We start from the raw sequence: 25,508 nt of genomic DNA on the forward strand, positions 1-25,508 counted from the left end.
GAAGGGAAGAGCAATGTGTTTTCCTAGATATCTGTATACTCTTGTATCTTTCATTCTCCAGTACTTCTTAGCACACCCTCTGAAAATCCTGAAACGTTTTGTAAAGATTGTTTATTAAAATTCAACACTTTGGACCAAGCCGCAGAGTCATCTGGAGTGTTTATGCACCCCTTGATTCAAAACACTGGTTAAAGATACAGAGTTCACAACTGAAAATGCTAATACCATTCTTGAGAAGGACCATAGTTAACCCTCTGTTATTCATTTTGTTAGTGCTTTTTGCAGTTACTTTTTGGGGAATATAAACAGATTCACAGATTTATTCACTCATTCACCAATAATTTGTTAAATTCTTAGCATGCACGAGAACTACCCTAAGTATTGAGATAGAGGTGTGTGTGTTTAAGTGTGTGTGTGCACACACATGCATGCACATGCTTACTCATATACCAATCCTAGGGGATTTATAATCAGACAAAAACTAAAAAGAAAACATCAGTTCAAAATCTACATATAGACCATGTAAAATCAAATTGTTCACAACCTTAGCTTTTATATTTGCTTAAAAGTGGCAAAAGCAGGTACCAGTGATACTGCAGTTGTAGTTCTACCATTACAACACCAACCACGTCAACTAAAAAGGGAAAAACATTCGATCACTTAAATGGTAGCTAAAGCACGTGACAGTAAGTTATGTGTTTAATTTCTAGCCTTCGTATTGGCTGATGAGTTTGAACTTGTGCAGGGTCTTTTGTCTATACACATATATTTAGAATATTTTTCTCTTTCCCCTCTTTAACTCAGTCCCCTTGCCTTGCCTCTCTTGATCATCACTGAGTCTTTTCTGAAACTAATAAAATCAGATTCTTTGCTTTATCTTTTGTTTGTATTGCTAGCTCCCAGGCTTTGTGTAGCCCGGGATACTCTGATATTGCCACAGATCAGGTTATTATTACATTTACAGTGATTTTGCTAGAGGAGGAAAATACCTTTGATTCTAGAGGAGGAATGGGAATGAAAAAGACTAGCTCTGTTTCTTTTTGGGTAAGATGTGGGTTTCAAATCCACAGGAAGGCAAAATCATGAAGGCAGTCTCCCAAAAAAAATTATCTTGTCCATTTCAGATTGCACTTTTCTTTCCCTCTGTGAGTCTCCCTCAGCCTTCATGGAAAGGCTTGGGCCTAATGAGAGGCAAAAGTAGCATTAAAACATGTCAATCATCCAAGTAAAACAATAAAATACGAAATGGAACTACTTGAGGTTACGTACCACTGTCCACACAGCGCTGCTCAGAGTATGTCTGGGAACTATTCCTTAACAGGTGTGGTTAGTTAAGGAACTTGGGTCAGAAAACAAATCAACTATGTCACCAAGCATGCTGTTTGGTTTAGTTGACCTTTTTTCATGGTAAGACTTTCTGGAAGTGAGTAGCGTTCTGATTTATATTCGGACACAAGCATCTTATTTCATCAAATACGGTGGCTTACCAGGTAGCACCAACTTAGCACACTAGTCAAGATTGTCTTTTTTACACTGCAGTAACCATCAACCCTCATATCTCGATGGCTTAACCTAACCCAACTGCAATTTCTCAATCATGCTACCATCCCAAGCAGGTTGATGGGGCTCAGCCCCAAACAGACTAGTAGGGACGGGCTATTGGAGACTCTACTATCTTGTAGCTGAACTTTCTGAAATATATGGTCTCTTCATTTACCATGACAGGAGCGACAACAGAAAACCTGTAAGGTCTTGACTACAGATGTGACACATGCAACTTCCATTTCCATTTCTTTGGCAAGAACTAACTATAAGGTCCTACGTAAGATCAAAGAGGATGGAAAATGGAATTGTGGGCACAAACAGGATGGCTGGTGAACAATAGGATCCCTGCCATGTCTTCCATCCCAAATCATAGAAGGCTGGAATTATAAATTCACGAGCCATAGCTTTCACTTCATACATTTGAATGTGGCCCTAAACAGGATTAGAGAGGTGTCTAGGTTACAGCAATTTCTAATTCGTTTCCTTCTTTTCAATCTCAAACTAGTAGTGTGGCGTTCTCCATCCTTAAAAGCATTGTTGTAAATGGAAAAACTCACTATTGTGTTAAAATTTGAACTAACACAATCATGTCCATTGATGTAACTGCATTCCCAAAGAGGAAAAATCCTCCTCGACCTCGTCTCTTGCTCAAGATCTTTCTGGACCTCAGCTAGCTCAAGGAAACCACTCGAGCCTCAGGAGGGCTGCTCCATTTTCAGTGGACTCCTCTCCTCTAATATAGTGTTGATAGGCTGAGTACCACTGGGCAAACCACCTGACACCTCGGCCTTGTGCAGAATTTGCATTTCTAAAGATCACTCTGTAAGCTATGGTCCATTCGCCTTGGCAAATACTGTTTAAATATAGCATCCATAAATAAATGTTAAATAATTCATGAACATAATTTTGTAAATCCTGCTAGGCCACACCTCTCTGGGGGCATATTTATGAACGTGCGTCAGCCTGGAATCAATGTGTCTGCCAAGCTCCTTGCCTCTGAGGCAGAATTCCCACATCTAGCCCAAAATGCTGCAAACAGCTCCGATTCCCGTTCACTCGTCATCCATCATACTGTCACTTTAATTCAGATGCTGCTACTTGTTTTAATAACATACATCATACACAAAGAATATTGCTAACACGAGAATCTTGGGGTAGATTTTTACAACCTCATAAAATGATATTAACCCTCTGTTCCCTGGCGTTCTTTCCACGCAGCACAGACCTCTGGACACTTCCCTGCCTCCTCTACTCCCTTCAATCTTCCTGATGCTTATCAATAACCTCCGTTCATGGCGGCTATATAGCACCAGGACCTGTCATCAATCACTGCAGTAAAAATATTATTCCTCCAGCATTGCCCTGAAGAATTATGGAAAGAATAAAAGTGTTATTGCAGGAATTATTTAGCAAACAATAGATGGATAAAATGTATTACGGTAAGTGTTAAATTATATCACCTCATTATGAAGAGCTGACATCAGTTAGCAGGAAAGTGGCTCGCTGCCTTGGCTAAGTAGTTCAGGAGAACAATGGGGGTGACCACAAAAGATTTCAAAAGGCAACACCAGGCTATGAAGACTAGTACATATACTACTGAAGAGAAATTTGTTTGGGGGAATGATTTGGAGTAAAAACCTCTTCTTGGACTGTTTTCAATATTAAGCTGAAATTTACAGAACAGCAATGGGGGTTTATATTCAGTCGTTGAATATAGGTTGCTATTCTAGGAAAGAGATTCTTTACAAAAAAAGAAAATGGATGTGTGGTCTAACCACTTCCCAGCCATGCACCCCGTCCTGTAGCTCCTACACAGTCGTCTAAGCAAAGGTGAGGGAGTCGTTTTCATTGGTGAAGGAAATCTACATCTTGCCACACTTATGTTTCTGTCAGTTCTAGAAAAGTGTACCATACCAATATCTGTAGCCTTTGCCAGTGCTGGAAAATAATGTTCCTGAAATGTCAGATGAAGCCAATTACTAAAATCAGGCTTGCATTTTAAATACTATTAAGGATACCTAAACAAGGTTGGAAACCATGTTTGTTTTTTTTTTAAACCAAGTAGTTTTTTATCAGTTAATGTAGATTTTTTTTTCTTTTTCTTTTTCTTTTTTTTTTTAGGCATAATGTTACACTGGGCTCCTGGGATTCATTTGATCAACATGATTAAATTATTTCCTTACTCAGCTAGAAGGAAATTACTAGTTACCAGACATTATGTGTCTGTTAATTATGTGCAATAAGGCTTTCTCCTATCACACCAGCTCCTGCATTCATGTTCTGTGCATTTTAAAGGCATTATCATTAAAAAAATTTAAATATTGAAAAGGGACAGCTATAATTTTGTTTCATCTATTTAATAAATAAGTAATCTGTGAGATCAGTGGTACAAAGTGTCTCTTTGCTCTTTGTGTCAGCATAGACATTCTTAAGAAGAACATACTGAAAGATCCTTTTGATTTCTATATTCATAAAAGAATATTTCCCTGTCAGCTTTCTAGGGCAATGGCCAGGTCCCCTATCACTGAATAGAATGAATATGAGCATTGCCCCAAAAGAAATCTACGATCTCGTGGCCCTTCAATGCAGAATCTGCTCACCTGGGGTGGGTGAGGGCTCCAAATTTACCTTCCCTCTTACAGCTCAATCTACAATCAAAGGTTTCAAAAGATTTTTCTTTTTTTCAAAAGAAGAGACAACATATGGTAGCTGAGAGGTCTTATTTTGCCTCCTAATGAAATGATGTGCTTCTGTTTCATATTAAAGTGTTAATCGCTCTGAAATTGGGTCTCGCAAAAAAGAATAGTGCTTTTAAAATGCTTAATATGATTCATTTTCCGCAGTCAAAACCAGATGACTTTTATTTTTGTATCAAAAAGAGAAAATGGAAAGCCAGCTCTTCGTCCCCTGATGCCCCCCACTTCCCCCGTCTGCCCAGGCTCCGGACCCAGATCCAATAACCGGTTTATAGAACAGAAAGCTCTTTAGAGTCGGGACTTGCGCCGAAGCCTAGGAGGTTTTGTTTGAGTTTGAGAATCTTCATAGGTTTATGAAATCTCAACAAATATTTCAAAGAAGGAAGTTTCACATTTGAAGTAGGTGATCCTATTAGGCGCTGAGAGACGGCGCCTTTGTTGTGGGCGCAGGCATCATTTTATGTGAGATAGAGCCGTGTCCCACTAATATGCCAAGACATCACTTTCATGCCAGAAACAGATAGGGCTGAACTTGTTTCATGCACTTTGGCTTTCATTGTTAATAATGAATGACGAAAGTTCAGAGGAGAGGAGCTAAGTGGATACTCGGCTTTAAAAGAATGAATTTTAACTAGCAACATGCCAAACTAGTCAAAAACCACTTAGATGGGTAGGAAAGACAGCACAAAGAAAGAACTCATCCTGGAGGTCTATCCACAGCCATTAATTCCCGTGGAGCCCACAGGGAGACTGGTGAGTCTCCTTCCAGAAGATTCCAGCGGCTTCGGGAGTCACGTGACTTGTGCGCCACCAAAGCCTGAGGGTTTGCACCAGTAGGCGCAGAATAGGAAACTCTCAGACTGTTTTCGAAGGAGATGGAGATAGAAACAGGGACAAGAAAGTGAACTAATACAATTTTAAACCTCAATGAATACAAATATCGATTCAATATACTAGAGCCTCTTTTAAGTCGAACCAATACTTGAAACCCCAGAATTTTTTTTTAACAGCCTTCCTTACTGTCCTCTTCCTTCTTACCTTTTCCTTCCTTCCTTCTTCCTTCTTTCCATTCTTGTTCCTTCCCTCCTTTTTTCCTCCCTCATTCCCCTCCCCCTTGCCTCCTTTCTCTTCCTTCCTTCCTTCCTCTCTTTCTTTTCTCCTTTATTTTACCTTGTTTTGACTTTCTGGAGAAAGACCTCGATAACAAGAAAACACACTCTAAAGATCATGCATACAGTATTCATTTTTTCATTCAACCAACATTCACTGAGTGCTTGCTTCATGCTGGACCAGTAGGCACCCGGGCTAAAAAAGTGAGCAAAACAAATCCAGCCCTTTTCTCATGGAGCATAGAACCTAAGAATCTTAGAATCTACACTACTGGGTTCAATCACTTTTTTTCACCTCAGTTATCTATGTCATCTACAATCACAACTCAGGAGGTTGAGAACTGATCATGCGTTCCATCAGCTTGATCATTAAAGTTTCTAGTACATTCTTTGGACTTGACATCTAAAACAAGGAAACAGATACATTAGAAGCTGACACTTTAGAAAAGATTCTCAACGATAAGGAGTAAAAGCATATGACTTGGGAGTTTAAATGAAGATTTGAATTATCCAGAATGTCAAATTCTCTGAGCAAGGCATTTGAGGTGTGCTTATATCTATGTATAGAAGGAAAAAAAGCCCTGCACTAGTAATCAGGACAAGACAGCTCTAGCTTGTCACCACCCGTGTATTCTAAGTGACCTTGACCATGTCCTGTCTATGATCAATTGATTGATCCACCATAGTGGGTGTTTTGTTTGGTTTTGTTTTTTAATTAATTAATTTATTATTTTTATTTTTGGTTGCATTAGTTCTTTGTTGCTGCGCACAGGCTTTTCTCTAGTTGCGGCGAGCGGGGGCTACTGTTCGTTGTGGTGCGTGGGCTTCTCATTGGGTGGCTTCTCTTGTTACAGAGCATGGGCTCTAGGCGCACAGGCTTCAGTAGTTGTGGCTCGGGGGCTCTAGAGCACAGGCTCAGTAGTTGTGGCTCATGGGTCTAGTTGCTCTGCAGCATGTGGGATCTTCCTGGGCCAGGGCTTGAACCCGTGTCTCCTGCATTGGCAGGCGGATTCTTAACCACTGCGCCACCAGGGAAGTCCCCATAGTGGGTGTTTTACCACCTGCTTTCTCTACTTCACCGGGTATAGAAATCAATACAAATACTCTACAAAGAGAATTAATTATGCTAGCATCTTCTGAGAGTCAAGAGCCCTGCAAATTTAAGTTCTGGGGCTTTAAAGTCAAATTTTAGAAAAGAGCTCCTTGATCTTTGATCCCATGCAAATTAATACATTCTTAGTTTAGGAGAGGGCCCTAATTTGGGGCACTTCCCTGAGATGCTAAAGCTGTTATTCTACCATTCAAATCAAAGCATTCTTCTTGAGAGCAGATTTTCTGGGAGGGAAGATTCCACTTTAGTTGCCAGAATTTGCTTTTGAATATTCTCCCAGCCTCATCCAGTCCATGGTGGACCAGCCTTACAAATAGTCACACTCTCATGATTCTTAAAACTGTGATATGAAACTGACTTAATCCTTCCATCACCTTAGAAAGTTAGGCTGGTACAGATGGACTGGGAAATGATTATTAACTTGGACTTGTTGTAAGGCTATAAAATGTGGATATAACCCAGTTTGGCTTTGTTCTCCTGTTAATTGAATCAACCAGTTACCTCAGTGCCACATCTGTAGATTTGCCCTATAAGCCTTGCCAATTGTGCCTTTTACTTGTAAACCCACTCTCCTTAGCATAGTTTGATGGCTGAATGTCTTTCTACATCTGAAGTTGACCTTCCAGTTCAAGCTTCCAGAAGGCAAGACTAGGTGCACAAGAATGCTGCTTTGTGCAGAGTCATTCTGTCTGGTGCAATTGGCCTCCCAGGTTGTCCCACCTCACATATCTTTTTTTTTTTTTAATTAATTAATTAATTTATTTATTTATGGCTGTGTTGGGTCTTCGTTTCTGTGCCAGGGCTTTCTCTAGTTGTGGCGAGAGGGGGCCACTCTTCATCGCAGTGCACGGGCCTCTCACTGTCTTGGCCTCTCTTGTTGCGGAGCATAGGCTCCAGACGCGCAGGCTCAGTAGTTGTGGCTCACGGGCCCAGTTGCTCCGCAGCATGTGGGATCTTCCCAGACCAGGGCTCGAACCCGTGTCCTCTGCATTGGCAGGCAGATTCTCAACCACTGTGCCACCAGGGAAGCCCTACCTCACATATCTTAACCAATCCCTAGAGAGTCTTTTTCCCTGGCTCGTGTATTTTCTGTCCTGTTTGGAATTTGGGATCTCGTGGTTCTCCCTCTCCTCTAGAGATTTATCTTGGACATTTAATTGGAAAGTCCCTTTGTTTCCCTTGTTTGGCACTTAATCAGATCTCTGTTCCCTTTGGACCATTTCTCCCAGTTTGGAACCTAATTATAGCCCTTGAATCTTTGTTTTACAATCTTGAAATAACAACCCTTCCCTTTAAAGAACACTACTGGTAATCTTTTTTCTGTCCCTCTGCTTTTTGGTATCTAGGAAATTCCCTCAAGTTAACCCAGCCCTTAGTTGAAGATTCTGTTTATTGATTTTTAAGAAACTAAGAAGCTCCCAGGTGAGTGAGGGGGAGGGGAAGAGACAACCTCATGCACTCCTGGTGGGAGTATATACATATTGCACAAACTTCCATGTGGGCAATATGCATTAAACCTGAAGACCACACAGGCCCTTTGCCCAAGTGATTTCATCTCTAGCATTATCCAAAGGAAATGTTTCTTCAGTTTTCAGAGATGTATAACCTATACAAAATAACATTTGTTTATAATAACAAAAATGTGAAATTTAGCTGTTTATCAGTAGATTAGTAAAATAAAGTATTCTATATTAATGTGACAGAATAGTAGGCAGCAATAATTATATGTACATAGATGAGTAGTTACTGACATTGAAATATACTGAATATATTAAATAAAAGATTGCAAAACACTTCTCTGTGTTCATTTATTCAGTCTAGTATCTATCTAGTTATTGACATGATATCTACCTATCTTTTTATCTATTTTGTTAGAGCAAATAATGGTTACTTACAGATGATCGAAGTATTTTATTTTCTTTTGTGTGCGTAAGATATACTTTCTGATTTTCTAAAATGAGTAGGCATTGCTTTTGTAAGTTTTAAAAGAAACAACAAAGGTTAAAGGAAAATGAGAAGACCCCTGGCTAGTGCAGGTCTCATGGGCATAGTGGTTAATCACACCAAATCTTGACTCACTCAGCAATGACAGTGTGTCTCACCCAGTTCCCATGATTATCCTTTCAGGCACCAGGTACTCTATACACAATGTATACCTTTTGATCAGTGTCTTATATGGAGGAGGTACTCCATTAATGGTTACTGAATTAAAATAAATGAAACTATTTCTCTAGTGCACTTGGTACCTCTGTGCCATAGAAGTTCTAAGAATAAAGAATGCATCATTAAATGAATGTTATAGCTTAGGTCATTAACACATACAGTAGATTGAATTATGGTTCCCAGTTCTCCACCACTCCCACATCTGCACTGCCTGCCGTATGAATGCACAGTTCCTCTTCTAGAGACAGAGTGCACGTCTCTACCCATTTGACCATATGTCTTTCCTATGGGATATTAGCCAACATCATTTACAATCATCTACAGCATAAGAGCTGAGGCTTGAAATGTTCTTGCATAGTTCAGTTTTCTCTCTTGAGCTTCTGTCACCACCATGAGAAAATAATGTCTTGGCTAGTTTACTAGTCCAAGAAAGATGCAAAACACATGGAGAAGATTTGAACCCAACCTATGATTTGGAGCCAGGTCCAGCTGAGCGCAAGCTAGATCAGTCAAAAAACCACCTCTACCCTCTTGCCAGACCAACAGCAGATGCATGAATGGGAATAAATTATTGTTGTTTTAATCTACTGAGTTTGGGGATGGTTTGTTACACAGAATCAGTATGGAATTAGCTGACCAATACAGTACACTTATTAGATGTTAAATTATATTATAGTAACAGTTAGGCTTGAGGTATTAATGGAACTTGATACAAAGTGCACAATTCCAAGTATAGCAATGATCTCATCATTAGCTTGCAAGGGAAGTCAACAGTGATTATACATTTTGGGAAAATTGACAAGTCTAAAATTTAAGAGCAAAAAGGAAATGAGGAGCCTTCTGGAAGTCAATTTAGGCAAAGTGGCCCCCTCCCTCCCATTAAGTTTTAATCCTCAGAGGCCAAGATCAATTCTAAAATAGAGTATGGTGTTTAAACATGCTCACCATTTAGTCCTACAGACTCATGTTTGGGTCACTGAGAAAGAATGTAGAAGCCATAGCAGTGCCTGGTGACAGATTGAGTGGAACACAGGGGAAGGTAATGACCTGTAATAACTCACCATGTTTATGTGGGAGCATATATGAGACACCCTCTAAGGTTTCCCCAAATTTTGAGACAGAGAACACTGCAGAAGATGTGCTTTCATACAAATGGTGGCAAGACCTGGGATGAAACGTGGTTTATTATTGTTTTACATGACTCTATTTAAGATGATTCCATTTGTTCTCATGGCTGAGTGAGGCATCAGGAAACACAAGTTATATGGGTATTGTTTCACACCAACAAGTGGAGACAAGACCTAAACATGTTGCTGCCATACAGGGTGTTCCACTTGAGTTTATAGCCAGTTCCAAACACCCAAACAGGCATTCAGGAAGTTTGAGTCAGTGAAATTCTCTTTTAATGATTTTTCAACCTTGCAATGAAAATTTCTGTTCACAGGATCATAGTGACTCAAAAAATGAGAAGTAGCATAGGGTAGCCAGAGAGAGAAATCAAAGTATCACTAAAGGTGTTCCGCATCTGAGAAACATCAAACTAAACATGGAAGAAAATAGCTGTCACTTTAGTCCATAAATTAAAAACAGATCTGCTCTTCTCTATTTTGAAACACTTCTTATAAAATAGTAGCAGTAGTCTGATTTAACATGCTCTCGTGGTTTCTATTGAACTCCTACTTTCAGAAAAGCAAAATTCTGTTTGCTTTTCGTATGATTTGAATGGGTCATAAGTATGTGGACACCACAAATTAAAATGCTACTTAAATTTTGACCAGTTGTTTTAATATACCTCAAACAATGTGCCTTCATTCTTTTATAGTCTTTTTGACCTACCCTGTCTGCGTCTTAATCATTTTCTTGTTGGGCCAATATTGTTTGCATAACAGTAGGTTTATAATTTATGTTTTTTATTAAAAGGTGTCTGTGGAAAAGAGATTTACCATGACTCTTCCAAAAATTATATTTTTAATCTGCTGTAGAAATTCATAGTACTTTCTACATATGAGGCAGCTTATTACAATGATCCAAACAGACCAAAGTCAATAAATAATCTTGTCTATCTATTGTTAATTCTTAGAAGAACAAACATATGTTTTTAGCATCGTTACTGTTAAATTAGCACCAGCAATCAGGCATTCTAAAGAATAAAATAAAAATGCAGAGCACTATAGTATAATTACTATTTGCATTTAAATTGTGTACTATACTTTCCTAGCACCGTGTAGTAATAGTAAAGTCTAACACTTAACCGAGTTTTTGTCTGTGTCAGTAGATAAGAGGATTTTCTCACAATAGCCCCATGATATAGATACTATTATTGTCGTATAATATTTTGTATATGAAGAAACTGAGGCTTGGAGAGAGAAAATCTCTTGCCCCAAGTTGCAGAACTACTTAGCAGAAGCAAAGGTTCATGCTTGGCAAAGATTCATGGGCTTTATCACCCATATTCTATGGTGTGCTTTTATTATTAATCAGGTAATGTTAGGCTTACATGTTAATTTTGACATTACAGAGTTCAATTCTATGACTAGCAGAGAAAATCCCATTCCTTTGAAGGAAATAACTCTTCAGGAAATACTTTATGAGTAGACTGTGAAGGGAGAAACAAAGGATTTATCTAAAACCAAATATATCATTTGTATTTTTCACCAAAATAATGATCATGGATATGCATATTGGCACCCCAAGGATTACTCTTTCTTTTGTCATTTAACACAGAAACAACTCTAAGAGGCAAGTGCCATAGCTTATTGGTGTTTAAATTTCCAGAATAAGAAGTGCTTGATTGATATGAAAAATACATGGAATGAGGAGAGATACAAATCGCAGGTCACATGTCACAAAGCCTGAAATGCACATATTCATTCATTCATTCTATGGATATTCATTGAGCACCTCCAATGTGCATTGTTCCTGATATGAAGATACAGCAACAACAAGTCAGACAAAACTCTGCCCTCATGGAGTTTACATTCTAATTGGGAGACAGAAAAACAAAGAAATGTTCAAGTTCTTATTGTACTAAATACTATGATGAAAAATAATGGAGGTGAAGAGATAGTGACAAAGGCAAGAAGATTGTAGCTCTACTAGGTGAAAAAGTCTGTGATGTTAAACCCCCTGTTAGTTTACAGGTGCACGCAGAGCCGTGTAGTGTCTATCTCGGTATTACCCTTATCCAAGGTGGTGTAGGTGTTTTAGTTGATTGACAAATCACATTATTAATTGATTTCTCCCTGTGAATGAGTATGTATAACTACTAATAGAATTCACAAGTCTTACTCACACCAAGCTTACTAACAAATTGGAAGAAATAAGATACACATACACTAAAGTAAAAGGAGGAGGAAAGAGCGTGTTTATTGCACCCATCTTGAAAATGGTGTTCAATACTGGTAGGCAAGGCAGGCTTCCTGGAGAAGGAGAAACTTTTAAATTTGGACTTTAAAAATTGGTAGCATTTGATTAGGCAGAGATGTGTTATCTCCTCTAGAAGACTCTGGGCCTCCTGAGAACAGAGTCTACTATGTCTGACTTCTTACTACCCTCTGTTCATATCTATATTGCAGCAATTATCTTCTGGAACAGAGTCTACTATGTCTGACTTCTTACTACCCTCTGTTCATATCTATATTGCAGCAATTATCTTCTGGTGAACTGTAAGCATTTTCAGAGCTCTTAGAGCAGGCAGAGATATAAGAAATGTGATGAGACAGAGTCTTAGACTAAGGGCAAAATGTGACGTTTATGTTCCTTCTGGCCACGGGATCTTGGGACATGGCACCCAACCTCTCTGAGCCTCAGTTTTTTCATTTGAAGAAATGGCACAACAGTTATTGCTCTGCCTCCTACTAAGGACTATCATGGGATTTAAAGAAGAAAAAGTGGAGATATAGAAACATTCTTAGTAACCAGAAAATGCTATACATCACTGGGGGCTAATAGACGCTCTTCCCTAACAATAAGCAACACAAAATAGACATGCCTTACAGGAGATTTAGAAGTCACATCATCCAATTCCTAAATTCTGCAGAGTAGGGAATCTCAAACTCAGGGAGGTTAAGGGACATTTATGAGATGACATTACTAGTTAGTGGAAGAAACTCCTTCCCAAGTTTCCAGACTGCCAGGGCATTCCCTACCATACTCTATCGGTCGGGCCATAGTACTGCACCAGCACTAAAGGAAAACTCTGCATTGAAGGAATGAAACCTGCAGAAATGCCTACTAGTTTAACTGCAGACATACAATTAGTTTTGTGATCCCAGCTGAAGCCCAGTATCCTGTTTGCTCCAAAGATAGTATTTTAGCCAGTACCTGCAAGGTGTCACTACCTCCCAACCCAAGCACTTTCCATGTGGCAAGACAGTAAGACTTATAGCAGACTAAACTGAGAGAGTGTTACCTACTTAAACTGTTTTTCTGACTTAATAAGAATTTTTCATCTACAGCAAGCCATTTTAAAATATTGTCTATACACAAACAGTCACTCTGAATAATAGGTCTGCACACAGTAAATGTCACCTCTCTAAATCACACGAGACCTCGGCGGCAGCACAGCAGAGGAGGTTCCATAACAGTTTAAACTTCTGCCTCGCATTTATTATGGATGTGTTTATAAATCTCAGAGGGCACTCTTCCTCCTCCTGGGAAATCCAAAAAACCGTGCCCTTGTTTGTCAGGGTGACTTGTCCAGGATGTTGAGGTCTTGGCCATCCTTCTTACATCCAGATCCCATTTGGTTCCAAAGTGGGTCAGCGAAGGTTGTTGTCAAAGATGCCATTTTCTCATCTTTAATGATGAAACCTCTGTTCCAGAAAAAGTATAGGGAACTTTGAAGACTGGGGTTTAGAGAATGGATATAGGAGCTTTCTGTCTTTCTTTTTTTTTTCTTTACCTTGAATAAGTGATCTTCTCTACAAAAGTGCTTTGGGTTTCTCACATGAGGGAAGTAAAAGACAGCTTACACAGCAATGGCATTGAAAAACTCCTTAGCTGCTCCCATTCGTCTTGGTTAGTATGAATACTTTAGCATTAAGTGGAGAAAAGGAGAATCCATCAATAGTTAATAACTGACCTTAAGATGGAGATTCAAAGTTCACCACAATTACACCCAAGTGTCAGAGAACACACATGGGACATTATCAATATATTTGACCACAAGAGCCTGGGATGGCAAATTTAAATACCACCAGAGAAAGAACTGAGCATTATTTTTAATGAGAAAAAATTGTTACCGTATCCAGCAGCCCGTACTAAGATACTCAAAACCAAAATTCTCAGTTAGGAATGACTGTGGAAAGGTAAGCACAATCTAAAAGAGCAAATACGAGTCAGGCTGAAATTCTATCATGTGGTGAAGATTGTAAACAAAATGTTTTCTAGATCCAAAGGGAGACAATATTTTAAAGATGGAAATGAGATCAGGCAAAAGGTAAAAGAAAATATGTTTGTGCAAAGATTCTCCACATGGACTGTCATCAAAGAAATGCGACTTAAAACCACAAAGTTTCATCTCTGCACTAGAATGGCTAAAATGCAAAAGACTGACACACCGAACACAGGACCACTGGAATTCTCTTATACCCTGCTAGTGGGAGTATGAAATGGTACAACAACTGCAGAAAGCTATTTGTCAGTTTCTTAGTTAAACACAAACATACCTTATGACCCAGCTATTTCATTTCTAGGTGTTTACCTTGAAGAAACTAAAAATATAGGCTCATAGAAAGATTTTTACAAGAATGTTCTTAGAAGCTTTATTCATAATGGCAAGATTTTGGAAACAACCCAAATTTCCATCAAAAGGAGGAGTGATAAATATTATGTCAAATTCATAGAATGGAATACTACTCGCCAATACAAAGGAATGAATCAGATGTTCTTACAAGTACACGGATGAATCTTATTAACGTTATGTTAAACAAAATAAGCTGGACACAAAAGAGTGTGTATTGTATGATTCTATTTATACGAAATGCAAGATCAAGCAAAACTAGTCAACGGGAAAAGAAATCAGAATAGTGACTCCGCCTTGAAAAGGGACAAAAGAAAGACATGTGGAAAAATCTCTAAGGAGAGAGTGTTGCTTGGTGTTGGCTGTTAGTTACACGGGTGCGTATACACAAATTAAACTTTAGACTAATTTCTACTCATTTTAATATATGTAATTATACTGCAGTTAAAACAAAAAGAAAGTATATGTGGATTAAGAACTCTGAGGCTGATTATCTTCCTGGTAGTCACTGTTATAAAGCCTTACCACTCAAAGGGTGATCCACGGGGCGGCAGCATCACGTGGGTGATGCAGGAGTGCAGAATGTCAGGCCCCAGCCCAGATCTACTGAGCCAGAATGTGCAAGTTAGTAGGAAGCCCAGAAGAATCATGTACACATTAAAGCCTAAGAAGCCTTGTAATAGAGGCTATCTGCTCTTTAAAGAAAAAATATACATCTAATCATCTTATTTAAGGCAAAAGCAGCACGCTTTGGGGAAATCGCCTCACCTCCATTTGTATAGTCCTGAGGTTGCTGTTAATCAGACTGCACACCCTAGCCTCCCTTAGGCCAAGAAGTGGGCACATTCCTTAGCAAGACCAATCAGAGTCTCTGTCCTTGAATGGAGGGAAGCAAACATCAAGAAACCACTGAAGCTCATGCCTTCAATGACGGTGGCAGATGAAACTGTTGTCTGGTTCCTGCTGCCATCATCTTTTCACTTCCCTTAGATTCGTCTGTTTAGGGTCTGGTTCTCCATTCCTGCTTTAAGCTCTATCAACTACCTGATATTCTTCCAGTAAATTCACTTTTGGTTACATTATCTGGGTTTGGATTCTGTTGTTTGCAACCAAAATCCCGAACTGATGTTCTGTACTGGAGCATCCAAAATACTTGAGGAATCTAAATGTAGTTTTTCATTGCACGGCAACAAACTTTTTGTGCTTTTTTTTTCCTAAAGCCCAGAAAAAATGGATTTATGGGACACCGTAGGCAAATACAAAAGATCACATTCAAATTTATCCCCATGTCATCGCATTTTATTAAAATTATATAACCCTCAGGAGCTTGAGTTCCCAAAACTCTGTCCTCCATAAAATAATTACACTGGGAAAGGCCATTTATATATACTGTTCTCTGCATTTTGCTCTACACCCAAAAATGACAAATGGAGAAAATCAATAAGAACTCTTAAAAAGTCAACTGCCAAGAAGTAAAATTACTTTGGAATAGATAGACTGGCCAGCAGTTATCTGAGTGACCTGCTCATATTTTAAAATAAGACTCCTGAGGAGAATATGACATTGGCTAGGTTTGGGGGGAACAAAATAGAAGACTCATCATCGTGTGATAGAAGTCCACAGATGACTTTCCATTTTTTATTGCATGCATAGACAATAGAAATCTTTGCATGTAAAAAATAAAAGCTCATCAGCAAATTGCTTTCATCCAAATGAACATTGGCAGATAGTAAAATGATCCCTCTGTTATTTTAATTCAATGAAATTAATTTTGCAAAAATCCATCTGATCAGTTTTTACAAACATACAGATGATTTTAAAAGAATGACTAGACTTTTTGAACTTAGTGATTTTCCATATAGTCTCTTGTTAACTTTGTATTCAGAAAAACAGCAGAAGTGCTTTTCTTTTCACTTTTAGTATCATCTAAAAATGGGAATTATTTTTAAAAATTTAAATGAACTTTTAAATTTGCTTTGTGATAGATTAGTAGGTATCAAATTGGATAGGACTTGGCCATCTGTCAATCAAAGCCATTATTACAAAATGAAAATGAATTATTTCTGTATGTTGGAGGGGCTCTCTCCTAGAACCAAGGGGCATGGCACAAAAATATTTTAAATAAAAGAGAAATAATTACATGGCAGATACTACCAGCTGTCTATTCAAAATCCATTCTTCTTCTCTTTCTTACTAATAGAACCTGGGTTTATTCTTGGCCACAATGCATGCAGCTAAAATACTCTATTTCCCAGTCTCTCTTGCAACTACTGATGTCAATGAGATAGAAACAGAATTCATTGTGTGGGGATTTCTGGAAAGCTCCTTAAAATACTTACTTTGTAGGTGGTTCACACTTTTATCTCCAACCCCCATTTCTCTTTCTGTGCAGAACATAGATGTGATGGCTGGAGGACAAACTGCCATCTTGAACAATGTCCTTTGAGGCTGGAAGCCCTCTGAGGACTACCAATCCTGGACACAGATACAGATCTCTATTCTGTGTGGGGCTCTCCTGTTAGGTACAGCTTAATGTAATTCTAAGTGATACAGATAGGTAAAAACAGGCATCTATTTAGGTAGATTTACAAGACTTTAACATTTCTTTATGTCATGTCTCCTGGTTTGAGAGTTTGGCCCTTCAGAATCATAAATTTTAGAGCTAAAAGAAATCTTCGAGAACATCTAGGCAAAATCCCTCATATTATAAGTCAGACAAGGCCCAGGGAGTTTCAGTGATTTACCCAAGACCCTGTCAGGAGTAACTTATCAAGTATCCATTATTATCAGCATTTATCAAGTACACATAGTTATGTTTTCAATGAGACACTTTCCAGTATCCAGGAGGTCGGTCTTCTTTCCAGGACACTTATGTGCCTCTCGACACATTGCCTTTCCTAGCGTAAATCTATAAAGAAGTATAGATCTAATATATACTTTAATAACAAAAATACTAGGGAGAGACGCTTGTCTTTTTAAGTTCTGCCATACCTCCCATCATAAATATAGGCTGACAGAGAGTCAATGATCATTGTGATTCCATTCCTGTGTGTGTGCCTGTGTATGTGTGTGTGTGCGTGCAGCAAGGGGAGATAGTCATAGTGTGAAAGCCATTTTTAGAGAAAGCATCTCAAACTGCTGAAAGAGAATGATGCCTGACAAGCATTTTTTTTATTGAATAATCCAATTTACAAATGCTTCCAGACAGACTGAGGGGACTTGACTAGGTTAAAAGTATGACAACCACAATCAAAGTCCTGATGGAAAGGGTGCAATGAATGATAAAGGTGGGGACGAGAAGGTTTCTCCCCAGTGAACTCAGCTGTTTTAGTAGATCCTCTGGTCTTCATATATCAACGTTCTCCTTTATAGCTAAATCCCATCCAGGCAAAAAGGAGAGGCTTGAATTGCTCTAAGTGCTCTGTAAGATCTGCTACTCGTGTGTGTTTGGAAGATTCCGAAGCACTGTGGCCTGGGTGCAGACTCACAGCAGAAAGTTAATCAAGAGAGCAGTTGGGAAAAGGCACTGGAGTAGCCCACTTGCCTGCTTCACAGATCCTTACAGGGAATATAGGCATGCTGGGGCATTTTTGCCTTTGCAATTACTACTGAGATTCACCATGGCAGCGATCCAGGGGGATTCGCTGAAAAGGTTAATGGCATCTCTCAGATTTACAGGGTACAACAAGGAAGTTGGCACATTCCCCCGATGCAAGGTGTGATGTCACCTGTGTGGGCTGAGCAGTCCACACTCATTACCATTCATTGGCCAAATGACTTGGGTTTTAACCAGACGTGGAATGTAATCCATTAACAGTTGAGCATTCGTAGAAAGAAAAGTAGCCAGGAAGATTCTAAGAGAAAAGACAGCAAAATTGGCATATTGTGCTATCAGCTGATGGACCTTCTGAGAAACTTGAGAGATCGGTGCCTGCAATGAAAAGCTGAGACAGTGTAAGACCAAGGTGAAAATAAATATCCAGACCCTTAATGCAACTCTTTTAAATATAACTTCATTAACACACCCACAGGCATCCTACTCTCTCTCTGTGTAAAGCTGTTGTTTCTCATCCATGCGTTCTTACACGGAGTTTTCAAAAAAGCTGTTCGGATTTGTGTAAATATGTGACTATAATTGGCTTTCCAATTTCACAGCTTATCATAGGCAGAAAGGGAGGGCTTGCTGACATTTCAAAGACAATAAGCACATTTGATGCAATGGTCTATGATTCTCCCCAGTGTTTTTAACCCACGATTGGAGAAACAGATGGTTAGATTTTCTAGGAAGCTTAAAACAGAAGTTGAGCTAATACAAAACTGCTCAGCTATCAGACGGGGCAAATCCATTCTGTCGCCCTTTTTTTTTTTTTCCCAAATCACAGCCCATCAGAGGAAGGATTTAGCTTCACAAAAAAATATTTACCAGGAAGCTTTCTGCAGAAGAGAAGGGCATGCTTTGTTAAACCAGATGCATTTTATTTTTCCTGGAAACAAGATTTATGAAAGAAGTATGTTCATATTTCTCCATATACAGTAATTGGAACTCATTATGCTAATTGTATTTCCATTATCACTAACTAACAATCAGAGTGACCTGGCCCACAGTCTAATTTGTCTTTAATCTGTTTTTGTATAGGGAGTTTTACCCTGTAATTTCAAGGTGATAATTCTATTCAGTGCAACTTTATGTATTGCAGAAGGTAATACTTTTGATGCTCTATGCGATCCCCTTGCAACTGTTTGGTGTAGAATGGGGAAGCAAACAGATGTACCTGTATGTGCCGTCTCACTGGTGAAATATATGCTTCACCTGTGATAAGAGTATCCTTTATTATTCTTGCTCAGATTGAACATCCAGTCAAAGCAATGGTAGGGTTGCCCATACTCAAACTCCAGATCTCAATTTACAATATGTCGTACATTGTCTAAGAAGCAGTTGACATTTGCTGTTATCAAGAAGGAAAATGGGTGTTTCCAGTACCTTCTAATGATTAGTTAACACCTTATAAATATTTCCATGTGACAATCTTTTGTAAAAAGAGAAGTGACAGGTTTGGATGATCATGAAACTTCCTTCTTATAAAAATGAGATATTGAAGGGAGAGATGAGATACATTCATGGTATTCTCTCTCAAAGGATACTATTATTTATCAGACAAATATACAGCAGTGGGATGGTACAGGGGAAAGGGAACTGGATTTGGAGCCCAAAGTTCTGAGATCAAGTTCAATTCCATGGCTTATGGAAAGCACCACTCTCTCTGAACTTCAGTTTTCTTTTCATCAAAATTGAGATAATACGTATCAGGCAAATCATTGAGACAGCATCAAGCAGTGGGCAAGAGGAAAGACTTGGGAATTAGACTGAATTTAAATTGGGACTCCATCATATATTAGCAGGTGACCTTCAGGAAGCCTTTGGTTTCCTAAACATATTTTTAAATGGGCATAATAATATAATAGTTCCTTCTTCATAGAGCTGTTTTGAGATGAACTAATGAAGATTAATGTATATAAAATGCTTTGCCCAATCCTTGGCACATGGTAAGCATATAACAAAGGCTAGCTCTGATGGGAGAGAAGTAGCAAACAAGAAAACATTCTACAGGGATGGGGTTGTGATGATTGCCAATCACTGCGAAGTGTTGTTTCATTCTGGGGATTGAAGTGATCATTATCACCCTGACCCATTGGGAAGAAAAGACTTCTGTTGAGAAGAACTGAAAATCAAAGACAGAGGATAAAGGAGAGTAAGCAATACACCAAATGGCTTCTAGTCTTGTGGGTTCCATCGATCTATCTTCCTAGCCTGATTGACCTAGAGTCCCTTTGTGTGTCTTTCAGAGTGCCACTCAAGTCAGCAATTTTTTTTTCAAAAAAAAAAAAGATGCCAATTTGTGATATCCTGCTCCTACTGGTACCTAGTCCTCTGCCAACACTTGAGAACCAGTTGGATCACCATGCCTCTTCTTCCACAGAATGCATAGAGTTTTCATATCCTCAGGAAGCCCTCTTTCTTCACCTGGCCTCTTCTTCTGCTTGACAGGGAGATTTTTCCAAATCCAGTCAGATACAAGTGTAGTTCTATAGCATACTCTGGTTTCACACACTCCAAAAAAGTATTTGATTTTCTTTGTCCTAAGCATAAATCATAGGATATCACCTAATCAACAAAATAATCTTAATCAGTGCTTCACCGTCTGGCTTTCCATAACAATCCCAACTCTCTGTTGATGTTTTCCATCTTCCCTTCTGTTAAACCAGATGGTGCATGTTCTAGCCTCTTTATTATCCTTTTCTGACCATTGTACTCTGTCCAAAGATCGTTGTAGGAAACCTGCCACACTGTCGGCAGCAGTGGCCCTGCCCTGACTGTTAAATGTTGTGATGGTTCAGGCAGCCTTTGCTAATGCCTATCCTTTCCTAAATCTGAGCTTTCTTCCAAAGTCACTGACTTCCTAGTCCATAATTTTTAGATAACACAACCACTTCGGTTTCACACATCAAGTGTGAGCTTTTTTTCTTCAGTAGAAGCAAAGTCTAACTGGAATTTTTCCCACATGTCATGAATCTCTCTCACAAGGAGAGTTTGCAATGAGCACCCACCAATAATCACAATGTCTTCTTTCCTATTGTGCTAAGAAAGGGAAAGGAACCATCTTCCCTCCATGCTGAAGAAGCTGGACCATTAGGTTTTTCTCACACACAACATGATCTCTTAATTATATAAATCTTCCTAGACCATTATCCTCCATTTATCTTTCTGTATGAACCATATTGCACATTTAAAAAGTTAAAATATCTGAACATCAGTGGCACTGTGGCTTGAAAAGAAGACAGTTGGGAGTCAATTAAATCTGTGGATCATTTTAAACAGTGATCATCAAACCAATTCTTTTCCTGCCGTGTGTGTGTGTGTGTGTGTGTGTGTGTGTGTGTGTGTGTGTGTGTATGCGTGTGTGTGAAACTACCAGGACCAAATACTAAATTCATTCCATGATAGCAATAACCTTTTTATAGAAATCACTTTAAAAATCTTATCGTCAAACAAGCTGGTTTTCTGGACTTTACTCTGGTCTCTCCAAAACACAAATTCACATAATACAATGAGTAGGAAATATAACAGATACATGGAGTTGAAAGAAAGCATCAGTATCTAAATTCCAAAGAATAAGCATCAGTCACGGAGTGGATAGCTATGGTAACTTGGCACCATTATTCTATAGTATCTGACAGAACTGAAAATCACAGCATGGAGAGATTTTACCACAAAGGATTTTCAATTTGTTGTTTAGGAAGATAGATAGGCAAGTACTCTCTTTATCCCTAATGACTACAGAATGTAAATAATCTTGTTATAACCATATTTCATGCAAATTTTATCTTTGGAAGAGGTAGATTTCCTTCTAGACAATTTCTTTTATTTTTTTTTTCTCTGACCAACCAGCAAGCACAATATGTGCGTGGTCCCGTTTAAAATGGAGCCCAGTAAACTCACAACTTTGCTCCTTGTGAGCCATCTTATCATGGGGACACATCAGCTGTATTGTCTTCCCAGAATACATCTCTCACCTTTCCATCCTGACTCCATGTAAAGAATTTCCTAGAGCACACATAATCTAAGTTTTTCCCCCCTTTTTTAAAAATTACTTACTTAATTTTTTATTGACGTATAGGTGATTTACAATGTTGTGCTAGCTTCAGATGTACAGCAAAGTGATTCAGTTATACACACACACACACACACATATATATATATATTCTTTTTCAGATTCTTTTCTCTTATAGGTTATTACAAAACATTGAGTATAGCTGAATCTTAAAGCATCTTCCAAACCACAAACAAAAGATGTAATCAGGCTATTGCTAAAGCTTCCCATTTTCCACTTACCTGCATGATCATAACTCAAGTACCTAAGGAAAAATAACAACCAGGGTTTTTTTTCCTCTCCAGAAATTTAGGCCAATACTGTAGAAGGCAAATTTTACCCCAAGCACTCTATCAATAGAGGCTAATGTGGTTAACTGCTTCCCTGAGTCTTAGCAAAGACTTTACATAATTCTTGCTTTACTGGTGAGTTTTCTAGGATTTGGGACACTTAGCTCCTTCTTTTCTGTTCAAGAGGAGGAATGGAAATGTTTCATGCTGCAATTGCTGAGTGTATTACTGCTCTCCATTTGCATACTGTCTGATGATTTGCATGTGGGGTCAGCCAAAAGGTCTCAGAATCATTTCCCTCTAAAACCATTCCTTTGCTGATAAGGCTTCCCATAAGCATAGCTAAAGAAAATGGGTCACACTGGATTTCTGAAAGTGTTTCAGGAAACCTCTTCCTGATTGAGCAATACACTCCAGGCTTTCATAAAGCACCTAAAGGGCTCATTTTACTCAAGCCATTCACGAGAAAAACTCCAAATGTCTCCCCTTTCTCCTGTTCTCCCTGATATCTGAACATGGCCTTCATCCTGCACGCACTCTGTGATCTTGCACATAACTATAATGGGAACCCTCCCAAAAGATGTTTATTGTCCTTCTTTCTTCTCTTTTTTGTTTTTAATTGATGTACAGTTGTCTTACAATATTATATTAGTTTCAGGTGTACAACATAGTGATTCCATATTTTTTATAGATTCCACACTGTACAAAGTTGTTATAAAATTTTTGTCCTTCTTGATCTTGTATACACACAAAGTGTAATTGCATATCATCTTTTTTTAATTCCATTTTTTTTAATGTTTCTTTCAATGTCATTCTTACTCGAAGTAGAATGAGAAACTTAATTAATTGACTCAAGACTTCAAAAGGTTTTTTAGATATGGTCTATAGGTTGTTTATAATTCCAAATCTTTTGTGCTTTTTATGGTTTCCTTCTTACCCAAAATAGAAAGCAAAACTGACAAGTAATATAGCCAGGACCTCTATTTTTTGCAAATCCTGCAGTTTCCATGTTTTATTTAATACGCCCCTTTGGAATCTTATTTCTTGGGACCTTCCACCCTTCCTCTCTGCCTTGTACATTGCCTATGAACCCTGATCCTCCAGATTTGAAAACAGGGTGGTGTTAGGGTCTCCAGCATGAATCTCATGGGATGGTGTGTGGTGTGTTTCTAACAAGGGTGGTTGATTTCAACTTCACTCAAGATTAGCTGGTGCTAACCTATTTGTGCCTAGTGAATATAGGTGTTTGTTTCATTCTCTCATTCATTTATCCATTCACTAATTTCATATTTATGAAATAATCTCTGAGTTAATCCCTTTGTAGGCTCTTAAGATATTGGGCTGATTAAGATACAGTTACTGAGCCCAAGGGACACATAGTTGAGATGAAGAGACCACACCTAAATGACTAAATATAAGTTTATGAGAACAGAGACTTGTCAGTCTTAATAAGCAGCTGTCACAATGCCTAGAGTGCCTGACACATCAAAGGTGCTGGGTGAATGTTTGTTGAATAAACCAGTGACTAATAAGGTGTAATAATGACAAAGGCTTACTGTCTTTCCACTGTTACATCCCCAGCACCTAGAACAGCGCCTACTTCTAAAAGGAATTCAATAAATGTTTAACACTAGCAATATGACTGGCTTGTAACTAGTGTATGATGCACTTACTAAGTGCCAGAACATGTCTGAAAAAGTTAATTTAATCTTCATAGCAATCTTCTGAGGTAAGAACTATCCCCATTTTCAGATGAGGAAAAGTTAAGTAACTCATACAAGTCACAGAGCTAGTATTTATGGAACGTAGACTTGAAAGCAAATGGTCTGCTTCAACAACTCAGCCTCTTAAATACTTTACTATCCTGGCCAAGGCATGTTTACTCAATTGATTTGGATTTAAATGTGGCCAGACTTTTGAAAGTCTTGAATAACAGGATAAATGGCCTAAATGCTATTCTCTGTTTTTTTCTGCTATTCTGAATCCTACTACTCCTATTTCTCTAACACTTCACAGCTTTAACATAGATTACTCCATAGAATACTCGCTTCTTGAATATTTCTGAGAGATATTGTAGAAGGATGACTCCATCTATGGTTTGTAAAAGATAACAAAGAAGGAAAGAACTAAAAACAAAAGAGCAAGTAAGAGTCTGGAGAAATAGCTTAGCAATAGGGACTTCTCTGAACCAAGGTGAGAGGAGTGGGAATAATGTGCTCAATCACAGACAAAGATTGTCTAGCTATGGACAGTAAGGAGGGAAAGATCATGTCAATGGTTTAAGCCCTGCTGACTATGGGACTCAAGGTACCATTAACTGAAATTTAAAAATTGTCCTGGAAGATACCATTTAGGGAGGCACAGTAAAGTACAGTTTTTAAAATGTTGGCTCAGATGCAGGAGTCATTGAGCTACAATTCAGGGACCAGGTTAGGCCCACCACTTATTTTTGTAAATAAAGTTTTATTGGAACACAGCTGCATCCATTGGTTTACATATTGTCTATGGCCCCTTTCTGGTTACAAGAGTAATGTTCAGTAGTTGCCATAGAGATCATGTGATGCCCAAGTCTCCAATATTATCCCTGCCCAAAAGTAATGGTTAAATTCAATAGACTGTTAGAAATACTATACTGGATCCTATGTGCGTGTCCTTGATCTGTTTTTGAAAGTGTGCAAGTGTGTTTCTAAATGTTTGATTAATTAATCAATGTTGCTGAACTCTGAAACTGCGATACACACTTTCAAAACAAATCCCGTGGCACATGAATTACCCATACCTCAACCTAACCTAGGCAGGGTCCCAAGGCACCCACCTATAATTGAATCAATTTAGTTCATGATGACTCAAAAATATTTATTTAACACTATTCTTAGGGTTAAATGGGCAGTGATAAGATGAGTGCAGACAAAAATGGTAATTGGAGGAATAAAATAAAGTCGTGGTTATAACATCATGGAGATATTAAAGTGGCCAGACAAGGAATGCCATCAAATCAAGCTCATTTTCCTTCTCCTAACATATTCTCAGGTTTCTTCCCCTCTTTCCTCTTTGACCTACCCCTAAGGTCACCTTTAAGTTCCCCTTTCTCTACTGAATAAGGTGGTGTGAAAAAAGTACTTCCATTCTGGCTCTTTTTATCACTTCCTGGGTGATCATACTTGTCAAATTATTTTGCTTCCCTGATTTTCGTTGTTTTTTT

This window comes from Balaenoptera borealis (assembly GCF_965194805.1).
Source record: "Balaenoptera borealis genome assembly, chromosome: 15".
Lineage (NCBI taxonomy): Eukaryota > Metazoa > Chordata > Mammalia > Artiodactyla > Balaenopteridae > Balaenoptera > Balaenoptera borealis.